Below are 11,866 nucleotides of genomic sequence, written 5' to 3' on the forward strand. Positions count from 1 at the left end.
TAAAACTGAGGAAATGGAGCAAGGTATGGTTCCAACGGGGAGCATATAGATCATAGATCGCGCTAATAACCACTAGGGAGCATAGATGCGAAAGTAAAACATTGAGTTCATTAAAAATCTTTATTGGGTCTGCATTATTGCTTTCGAACAACTTGNAACATTGAGTTCATTAAAAATCTTCATTGGGTCTGCATTATTGCTTTCGAACAACTTGTTTACTTTTTGCACCTGAAAATTATGCAAATAGTAAAATCGGCTAAAAACGGCTAACTTTTTTTTACAAACCGGCTAACAAACCGGCTGCCGGCTAGATCGAATTTTCTCCGGCTAGTTGCTATCAAAACCGGCTAAATCTAGCCGGAAAACGGCTAAAATGGCAACGCTGGTTATAAGATTATAAATTAAATTTCCAAGAGAAAGTCGGTTCTTTACATATTTTCTAATTACCTTCGAAAATATATTAACTCAAAAAAAATAAATAAACAATGTTTCATAGATGGATTTTTTTTTTAAATCTAACTTCATAAAGTTCTTTAAAAATATTTTGTAAATGAGGCCATAAGAGCTTAGGGGGAGAGTTACAAGACAAAAATACATTTAAGGCGCAGCGAAGCACGCCGGGTAATTGCTAGTATATATATAAAATTATAGCCGTTTTCCTTGTTTGGACTAAACTCAAAAACCAGTCAAATTGTCAGAGGTTATACCTTGCATATGTGGTCCTATTATAGCCTACTAGACAACACGCTGGTGGCGCTGGAGTAGAGTTACTTATAAAAGTCGTATTTATTAACCGATTTCGTTCAAATTCGCAAAGTGAGCTACCTGTATGATGAAAAATTCGTTTCCTAAAAATGAACCCTGTATATTTTATAAAATCTAATTGAAATTCATAATGCGTATTCATTTCATGGCATGCAGTGGTTTTGCAGAAAAGGGACCTAATGGATTGCGATGCAGCCGAAATATATAGAAATCCACACGAGGTTTGGTCTGATTTGGCCTATATTCATCTTAGACGAATTTACTTCTCATATGGCTAAATGGAGGATTCGTTTAAGTATGCATGTAAAGATCGCAACATGGCGTAAGCGCACCTTTGCCTGACGCCCTCATACACCCTAAATGCGATCTTGCACCAACCTCCGATTGACGAAATAGCTTGGGGCGGCCGTTAGTACAGCAGTAAGACTCAAAGATACCAGTTCATAAATATTAAGGTAAATTGTAAAAGTGGCAAATTGACAAGGAGAGATTCGACCACATCCGTAAAAGAAGGAAAACGGTATTTAACTTCATTAAAACGATATTTAAGAGATAACAGGACTCATTTAGTCAATGTACGGGAAAACTTTTCATCCTGTGGGCTTACTGGCTTACATGATTTACGGACCAATATTGAAGTTGCAAGATCATAGAAGAATATTACGCACGTTTGGCAGAGATCTCACAGGTGGAAATAAGACCATCGGTAAAACTCATGACATCGAAAGGGATTAGTATTCCATATGGTATCACAGCGCTACTATTCTTAGCCTATGTGTGAGGAGGATTCTGCTCTTTATTCGTTTCAATTTAAACTAAAAATGTGTACTTTACAGAACGCCTTTGCTTTTAACGCTATTTTTGTATTAGCCAACGCAAAAAATCGTATTAGGCGCCGCGAAGCAAGCGGGCATTGGCTAGTATATACAGTGACGAGCAAAACTGTAACATGGTGTAACACTTTTTAATTCACCCACCGCTATGTTTCCAAGTTCTAACGAATTTCATCCTTTTGTTGTATATTCTTGTTGGTACATCCCTACTCCCTCTCTCATATCAATTTGAAGTCAATACAACAACAATAAAAAAAAACCAGCAGACAAAAATGTAAATTAAGGCAAATGTTACAGTTTTGCACTTACTCTCAGTTTTGCATTTTACAGTTATTTTTTACTTAGTTGGAAGTCAGATGACTTTTTTCTGTATTGTAATTTATTGAAGAAGTAATCACCAGTAAATAGTATAGTTAATCAGGAACCATAAATGTAAATAATAGATTTACAGTGGAAAGGCGGGACCGCAGGAAAGTGGCAAAAAATTGTGGAGTTTGCTACTTGAAAATATTTAGATTAATAAAAAAAAAATATACCCTAAAGTGTTCCCAAGGGCAAAGGAAGTCTATCAAAAAATATTACGGTCCAATATCTTGTGAACTTAGCAGCAAGTAGCGATGCAGCCACTATTACAGAAGCGCTTAAGGTATTAAACTTTAATGCAAATCAGTAGACAGCGAGGCGACGAATTGCCAAATTGGCGCAATGGCATCATAAAATAAGAAAAAAGCTAATTTGACCAAAATATATGTGCGAGAGTGGTAGCATTTTGCTGCGTCGCCCGAAAACCGGACCGTTGCCTATTGGGATATGTTAGGCCTTTCAGAATGCAATAAAAACATATTTTTAAGTTTCAATTGAAGGTTATTTTGTCTCACAAGACTCAATTAATTGCTTTCAATCAGATGGCCGGGAATGGTATTGGATCAAAGACCCAAATTAAGCCCATGCGCAACATGTGAGGCAAACTGTGAATCACAGTGGTCGGTCAATAATAGTTTGGGGTTGTATTTAAACAATTTTGTGGGTCCGTTAGTACGCATTATGCGTAAGGAACAGTATCTGTTCATATTTCAACAAAATTTGTAGGATGTAGTCGAAAAATGAGAGTTTCTGCTGAAAAATCACCCAAAACATACTGCATATGTTCGCAAAGACTGGATACAAAATAGAAAATTTGCTAATTTGAAATGACCTCCACAATCCGCGGACATAAATCTCATCGAGAATTTGCGAAATCAACTAGAAGCACAGCTTATTAATATTCAAGTCCGTATAATCGAGTATATGAGCTGAGAAAGCAAACTAAGGATATATGGAGGATATACCTCCAGAAGTTTTACAGAGATAAAAATAAGGTATGCCAAATCGCACCCTGAAACTAAAACAAGCAAAAGGGTACTGAACATTGTGTTAGTAGTTCTTTTTTCTCGTTAAAATTGTTAAAAAGTTCTTAAAAATATATGAGTGCAAAACTGTAACATCTGCCTTAATTTACATTTTTGTCTGCTGGTTTTATTATTGTTGCTGGATTGACTTCAAATCATTATGAGAGAGGAAGTACAGGTGTACCAATAATAACATACAATAAAAGTATGAAAGTCGTTAGAACTTGGAAAGATAGCGATGACTGAAGTAAAAAGTGTTACACCATGTTACAGTTTTGCCCGTCACTGTACATATCGTCGCTTCAGAAAATGGATGGCGAATGTGCAAAATCACGATTTTGGGATTTTGATGCAGATTTACTAAGTTGGACATGCTCTTTCGATTTCTGCAATCCATTTTTTTATATCTCCATTAGTTTTTGAGATATTTCGTGCGCATTTTGTCGTATGTTACATAATATTAATGATTGGGTATGCCTTTTGTTGTATGTGCTGAAAATGCGTCACATACGACAACTTCCCATACAAACGTACTTTTGTTTTAAATCATAAAACATTTGTCGTATGCGGCACATACGACAAATTCCCATACAAATGTAATCTTTTTTAAACATAAAACATTTGTCGTATGTATCGCAAAACTTCGAACTTACGACAATTCGATGGTCCTCTACTATAACGACACAATTAAAATTGGAAATTAAATTAAGTAAAAAAATTTAAAATTTTAAATTTTTAAATTTTAGCTCGCACTGAGTCTCCAATAAAATTAAAGAAATAAAAATGTACAAAAGACTGAATTTAAGTATTGTTTTTTGTTTTTATATAAAGAAAACGTATGTTCGTAACATATTTACAGCATAAGAGATGTACAAATATTTTTTATTAAATACATGAATATGTTTTTGTTATGTTTTTTCTAATAAGTTATCATTATTTAATAAATATGTCTGGTTTTTTCATCAAATTATACCATCGTCGTTGAAATAGATACTTTAGTATTGTCGTATGTTTTATGGGCAAAACAAAGTGGTGAGTAAACGCTACTTACGAAAATGTATACGGAATGAAAAGTCAATTTTGTCATTAACGTTAAGAGATATTAAATGTAAAAATATGGAAAATCAAAACTAATAACACCAACTACGTCTCCTTCAAAAATTACAAAAATCTACCGTACAGTTTCGGATTAATTCGACCTTAAACTTCAAAGTCAATTTTCTCAAAACCGTGTTTTGTAACATTCGACATCCGTTTTCTTAGACGACGATATGTACATATATATGTAAATGAAAATATTGCATCTTAAACGTGAAATTCTAAATAGTTTACTTAGTTAAATTCACAGCGTCATTTATTTAAGTAAAGATCACGAAATTTCAATCGATAGTTTTGCAGCTCTACCGCAGCCGTACTGCGATGAGCATGATGTCGGTGGAGATATTAATACTTTTTTCGCAACTTTTCATACACTTCCTCCCGTAAACTGTTTTTCCTTTTCTATAGCCCGCTGCTGCGCGGGCAAAAAAGTGCCCACCTCCGCTCTACTCGATACATATGGAAGGGGATAAAAACTCTGACGGGGACATATCAGCCTTATAATATTCACTCATTAACTATAAATAACACTGTTATCACGAACCCACATTTAATTTCATTAGAATTTGCACAGAAAATTTCTAAATTTTCGGAAACATCTAACGTTCCACCTCAATTCATAGCCTCTTCCAACAATATACCTTACATGCGTGCAGCCGATACCATGGACCGCCTTGCTCTTTTCCTTGAAAATAATATCAGTATTGCTGAAATAGATTCTGCTTTAAAATCCCAGGCTTTGACCAAATAAATTACGATATGTTGCGCCATATTCTCATTTCCGTCAAGCATAGACTACTCCAACTTTATAACTCAATTCTTAACGTCGGCATAATTCCGCACAGTTTTAAGACAGCCGTAGTAGTGCCTATATTAAAACCATATAAAGATTCTTCGCTCATTGAAAGCTATCGGCCCATTTCCCTAATACCATGTATTAGCAAAATACTGGAGAAAATTATATCAAAAAGACGTATGTGGTTTTTAACGACCAAAAACCATCTAACACCATTTCAAGTTGGATTTAAAGCCGGCTCCAGCATATTACATGCCTTACTTTTTCTGGACCACCATTTATCTAAAAATTTCTAGACAAAAACCACTCATCTGTCCTTGCAATTGACTTTGCTGATGCTTTTGATAAAATTGGTTGTCACATAGTCTTCAAAAAGCTTCAAGATTGGCAAGTGGGACCCAAAATCTTCAATCATATAAAATCCTTTCTGAGCAAACGTTAATTCCGTAGCAAGCAAATAGCTGGTCATCTCCCAAAATTGCTGAAATTGAAACATCGTTTAGTATAGCTCTAAGCGCTTTGGATGAATGGTCAAAACATTCGGGTGCTCTCATTTCACTTGGGAAATACAAGCACCTGCATGTCTGAAAACATAATTGTAATCTCTTTATTTATTACCTTATAACTTCTGAACCGCTGCACGGAATCGCACGAAACTTTGCACACTTATTTGCTTTTACCCCGGGAAGGTTATAGGCATAGAGAAAAATGGGTAGTACTCGAAAACAGGGCGTGGCACCTCCTATACTAACTAAAATTTGCATGTTGTATATCTCTGAAATATTTGTGCTAGAGCACTGGAACTTGCTGTCGAGATAAATAGAACTAATTCCGTGCCCATGAAAAAATATGGGCGGCATTGGAAAAGAGGGCGTGGCACCTCCCATAGGCGTGAATTATTTAATCAGCTCTAACTTCGGAACCGTAAGTCACATGAACTTGAAATCTGGTATGCAAACATATCTATGGTAGATGCTTATCTTAAGGTACATATAAATGAGTTTGTAGGTATGGTAGGTAAAACCCGCGGGTAAAAGCTAGTATTAAATATAGCAATCACACTATAAGTAATGTAAATTCTATGAAAATTCTAGGTGTTATATTTGATAATAAACATAGTTTTAAGCATCATTGTGTTAAATTAAGAAGCGAACTAGCTACCGGATTGAATATTGTAAAATATTTATCATCAAAAAAAAGTTGTACACACACGAACACGCTACTTAATATAACTAAATTAATTATACAATCTAAAATTGACTACGGTCTGCAATTATATGGAAAATGTAGTAAATCTATCATTAATAACATCAAAGCAGCATTTCACGCTGCGGTACGGAGAATTTACCAGCTTTTAGGCCAACAGCTATTACAAATATGCTTGTGGAAAGTGGTTTTCAAACACTCGAAGAACGCACGAAGTACCTCAGAAGTCGCATAATTCACAAAATATTCTGCGACTCTTCACATATACTTCACCATGATATTCAACTACTGAATAAAAGAAGAAGACCACTTTCACAAAAATCGGCGTTATGCGAGGTAAAAGAGCTCGCCGACCATTTAAACCTGAAGATACCTCCAATGAGAATACCTCAAACAAAGCTATCCCCCTGGGCTCTAAATACAGAGAGCTTTATTGAAAATCTGTGTTTTTTACGGAAACAGTGCACCAACAGCACAATATATCAGCAAACTTTCTGAAGTATAGTAAACCCTCTGAAATGAAGTGGTTGGAGTCTCCTTTTCACAGATGGCACCAAGCAGGCCAACTACATCGCATTTGCTGTTACAAACGAAGCTGGGCAAACCGTTCCTCACGGAATTTTACCACAGGACGGCAACATCTTCGAAGCTGAATTACAGGGCATAATTTCTGCATTAAAAATTGTGAAAAGTAAGCAAAAGGTTTTAATAGGTTCAATATATCACTTACAACAATTGTTAATTAAATCAGCACGAAACTGATATGGGTACCTGGACATTCTGGTATACTCGGAAATCAACATGCTGACAATGGCGCAAATCTTGCTTTAAAATCGTGCCTACACTTTTACAATCCGTTTGGTACAACATCAATTAAGAACATCTACTCTAGCGCTTTAAAGTCTCACCTGGGCTCCATTTGGCATCTTTACCAACATGAATACAACGAAGTAAAACCCCCGGTACCGCTATAAGACTGCCAACCGCGACTACTGCTTGGATGAACCGATGTTTTGTATGTTTAAGGCTGGGCCATACCCTTTTAACGCACCAACACCATTTGACAAGGAGTCCGCATCCCATCTACAATTTCCGCAATGCCAACCGCTTAACCACACGTCACGTCCTACTACATTGTCCATCTATCTCCGCTATACGTACGGCAACTTTTGAAGACGCAGAGCCAATCAATATTCTCTCCATCCCTTCTGAACCAAATGTTTTAAAAATGTCAAATTTTCTTAAAGCTATAAATATCTTTCAACTTCTTTAGTCTTACAATTTATATTTACTATTATTTGACTTAGCCGATAGCCTCGGTATTTAGTGCGATTACCTTAGATTAATTTATAATCTTAGTTATATTTTAATAAATAAATAATAATAATAATAAGAATGTAGAAAATTCAAATGCATGGTGGAATAATAACAAGGTGTTGTCAGTAGCAACGTGTTTGTTGTGATTTTGACAAGATCGGCATGCTTATTTTCAGTGCTGCCGATCTAAATTTTTATACTACTATTCGTTGGGAAATAGTATCTAAAATACTCCATTTTAGTAATTCGTTTTATCGCGATTTTTAAAGAACTTGGTGTTTTCAGAACAATATTAATATTTAAAATTGCTGGATTTGTATAATTTTTGTCCTCAAAAGGTAGAAAAATAAAAGATATCGTGGTTATCAATGGAAAAAAACGTACACAAAAATCGTATGGAAAGGCGCTCTTTTATATTAAATAACTTTTGCTGCATTGTCATAATATTGAGCCAAATGAACTACTGATACACTAGAATAGAGTGGCTGCATGGTTAAATTAGGAATTCGCTTATATTATCGATATTTATGTGTTTTAATCTATTTAGAAAATCATTTACAGTCTTATAGGAAATTGCCTTATTTTACGGCTTTTATTTTTTTAAAGTTACAATATATGTCCAAGCTGTGTGGAGCTGCCGATACAAACAAATATTCAGGCTTATAAGTCTGCATTTATACATTTTTCTACATTTAATTTGAAATAGTATGCACCAACGGATTAATAGTAGTAAATAATTAGTACCTTTTCTACTACTTTCAAATACGTGCATTACATGCGTATATATGCGAGAGCGTAACAAAGTGAACGCAAAATCATTCAAACCCCTCCAGTACTGCTGGAGACATTCGCTACATTTGAACCGCTACTGCACCGACTCCTGGGTAAGAAGCAACTCTATTAACCCGTGGTAGTGCACATGGTAGTGCAGATTCGAACCAGTCGGAAGCAGAATAGCAGAATAAAAACTACGTCAGAGGGCGTCCATAAATCACGCAAGTGACTACTTTAGTAACTCCCGGTAGTGCAGAGAACGAAGTGATGTTGCCGATTTGTCACCACAGCAATAAATCGGTGAGTCGCCAATTTGTTGCCATTGACGATTGTTGCCTATTTCTCATGTTTTGCATGGTGGGTACTTACATATAAACATGGCTTTTTTCTTTTCTATGTGGTATACATATGAATATATATACATACATACATGTTTGTACATAAATTAACCCACCAGACAATTTTTGTTGCCCGACATAAGAAAACTTGTCGCCCTAAGCAACAAATTTATTGCCGGCAATATCGCCATCGTATCGATTTCTTATTACCAGTCGCTCTAAAACGTCCGCCACAGGCAACTCGCCTGGGCGAGTTGTTTTCTTATTACCTGAATGAGTCGTTTTATTATTGCTACAAGCGATATTTAAATAATAATTTCTTGCAACAATTTTATTATTTCTCAATGTTTCATTTGTTTTTGAACTCAAACTTATAATTTGTAAACGAAATTAACTATTTTCGTCGCTATGAAGCTTCCTAATTTTTCAACCCTTTCTTGGGCATAAATTATATGTTTTTGAAGAATCCTGTTGACGCGGAGTTCATCAGTCTGGGAATTTTTGAAAACATATTCCTAAAATGACATAAAAGAAATAATGTTTCCGATTTCTCCCTACGGCAATAAATCGGCGAGTCGCCAATTTGTTGCCATGGACGATTGTCGCCTATTTCTCATGTTTTGCATGGTGGAAACTTTTTTCGAAAGAAAATATTTTATGTAACTACTCAAAATGATATTTATTTCTGGGCATTGCTATTTAGAAATTTGAAAATTTACTTTATATTTTGCTTTTGTAATGCTCCTTTGGGGAGCAGCTCACTTTCAGTCCCGTTGGGGTAATAGCGCAGTAATACATACATGCCCAACGGGACTGAAAGTGAACTGCTCCCCAAAGGAGCATAGTCATTCATTTCAATTCAATTTATTTTCACGTTGTTTGAATATTGTTATGAAGAAACAGGTATTCACTGGAATTCCCAAAAATTTGAAGCCAAAATCATTCATTCATTTTGTATATGAATTATTCATATACCGTTTTGAATTAATTCATGCAGCCCTCCAATATAAATCCTTCTTCTCGCTCTTATTACTTCACCTGGTACAATTACACCATGACCTGAACCGAGTAAAACCCATCATACATGTGTTCAATTTATGACAAGATTTATGTATATATATATATATATATCTATATATATATATATATTTACATATATACAATGCACATAGAACTTGCACCGTTACGTTATCGCTAATTATTACGCTTTTGCACTTATAACTTATTTGAGATCTATATCTACAGTGGCCATTCGAACCTAGGGATGCAAACGATGCATCGATGTTTCTGAAACATCGATAACATCGGCCAAAAAACCGATGTTTACCATCGATATTTGAAAATTACTCAACATCGTAAAATTGGCGATATATCGATGTCAATTTTAACGATGTTTTAAACATCGACTTTAGTTTCGGTTCAAAATTGCCATTTCGTTCACATCTTTATGTTATATTCTTTGGGCTCTGTCACACGGTCAGTATTTATTGACGTGATCCAAGTATCGCGATATTTATTGACGGTGTAGTATGCAGTATTGATGGTCCGTGATCCATATCGCAAAATTTCTAAAAATTTTGATATCTGGATCGCGGATCGCTATACCGTCAATAAATATTGAACGTGTAGCACTTTCAAAACGCGATCCATACATTTCTTTAGTACATCTTTTACTCTCATAATGTAAACATCGGCTCTGCCTTCACTCTCGGGGCTTAAAATCTTTCAAAACAAATTGAACAAATCTTAAAATAATTGTCATAAATAATAAATGCATTATCTGTAAATTATACGTACAAAATAAAAATATTTTCTTGCGTCATAATAAGCGTTCAGCAAAAAAAATATGCAAATACTGACGCGCTAAATATTGAACATGTAGCATTCGTGCGCGATCCATCAATCCATCAATATGGATCGCGATCCAAATATCGTGATAATTACTGACCGTGGGACAGAGCCCTTTGGGTAAGCGTACTACGGGTGATGGCAGCCCTGCACTTAATAAAAGCAATTGGCAACGTTGAACATAGGCGATTTCCATGACGTAGTTACAGTATTTCAACACGACTTAAGGTGAGTGTAAGTATTATCTGCGCGTAAACAGCAAATCTATTATGACATTGGAAGGAAATCTAATTAAATTCAAAAAACCACCCATTGAAATGTTAACAGTGTAGCAGTTTAGATGGACACTAGGTTTTTCTTAAAATTTTAACAAGCATTAAGTCAGTTCCAGGTATTTCAGGATTTGCAGGTTTTACAGGTAAAGCGGTTTTCGCCATTAATAAACCTTATGGAAGGTGGCGTACGTTAACAGCTTCCTGTAAAAACCTGCAAATCATGAAGTACCTGTAACATACTTATTAAAAAAGAGAAACATCGGAAAATATCGATGTATCGATAGTTTTGGAGCGATTTTTTTCGGCATCGATGTTAGTGTTTACGATACATCGAAATATCGGTGTATCGATGTTGGCTCTGAAAATTTGCATCCCTATTCGAACCGAGTTTGGTGGGACAGCACCGATTTTGAGAAAATTGTCCCGCTGAATATTTTTTAAAAGTCGGGACATATAAGTGTTCCAATTTTTCATATTATACGTAGATATACGTAGCAGTCTATCATTCTTGCTTTAATTTTCTTTGAGGTTTTTAAAGTTATTTGTAAAGTAAACAACAAACTTTTAATGAAACGATGCTAACTGGAAATTACTGATATTATTAAAAATAATACTACTTTTCTTAAAAAATTCAACGATGTACAAAATATTAGCTATATATGTACAGGTATTTTTCGAATGTATTTTTCGATCATCATTCAAGTTTGTTTCTCTTTGTTTTGTTTTAACTAAAACTGTATTAAAAGATGTTATATCCCGTTTTTTCCCCCAGAAATCTATATCTCACAATATTTCACTTTGCAATTAAAATTAGTATTTGTGTTTCATCTTTTGCTTTAAACTATTTTGATAAACAAATATTGTAATTTTTCATTTATGGTTTATGTAAGTGACTTGAACAATGAAGCTTGTGTTTATGAATGTGCATGTAAAATATTTTCCTAAGTTACTGCGATGTATTACATTTTCTTGAATTTTCATTTACCTCGCGGCGATTTTAAACCTAATTTAAATATTTGGGGTGTTCACAGTTCGTTCCAAATAGTGTCTCAAAATGTAGACGTCTACATTTTAAGACGTTTTCTAACCGTAAAATCTGTGGTGTTGTTGTTTCCCATACAAAATTGGAAAACGACGCCGTCTACATTTTGTCACACTCAAAGGTATGTTTTTTACGCGTCTACATTTTGCAACCTCGCAGCAGGGTTGCATTATGGCAATACTAATC

General features: G+C 35.0%; 1 protein-coding gene across 1 annotated transcript in view; it reads right to left on the reverse strand.

Annotated features, from left to right (window-relative positions):
* LOC108358752 (uncharacterized) overlaps positions 1 to 11,866 on the reverse strand; it is a 181,723-nt gene that overhangs the window by 143,775 nt on the left and 26,082 nt on the right. The gene's annotated exons all lie outside the window — the stretch shown is intronic.

This window comes from Rhagoletis zephyria, unplaced genomic scaffold (assembly GCF_001687245.7).
Source record: "Rhagoletis zephyria isolate East Lansing unplaced genomic scaffold, Rhagoletis_zephyria_1.1 Rzeph_scaffold_00292, whole genome shotgun sequence".
In the NCBI taxonomy this organism is placed as follows: domain Eukaryota; kingdom Metazoa; phylum Arthropoda; class Insecta; order Diptera; family Tephritidae; genus Rhagoletis; species Rhagoletis zephyria.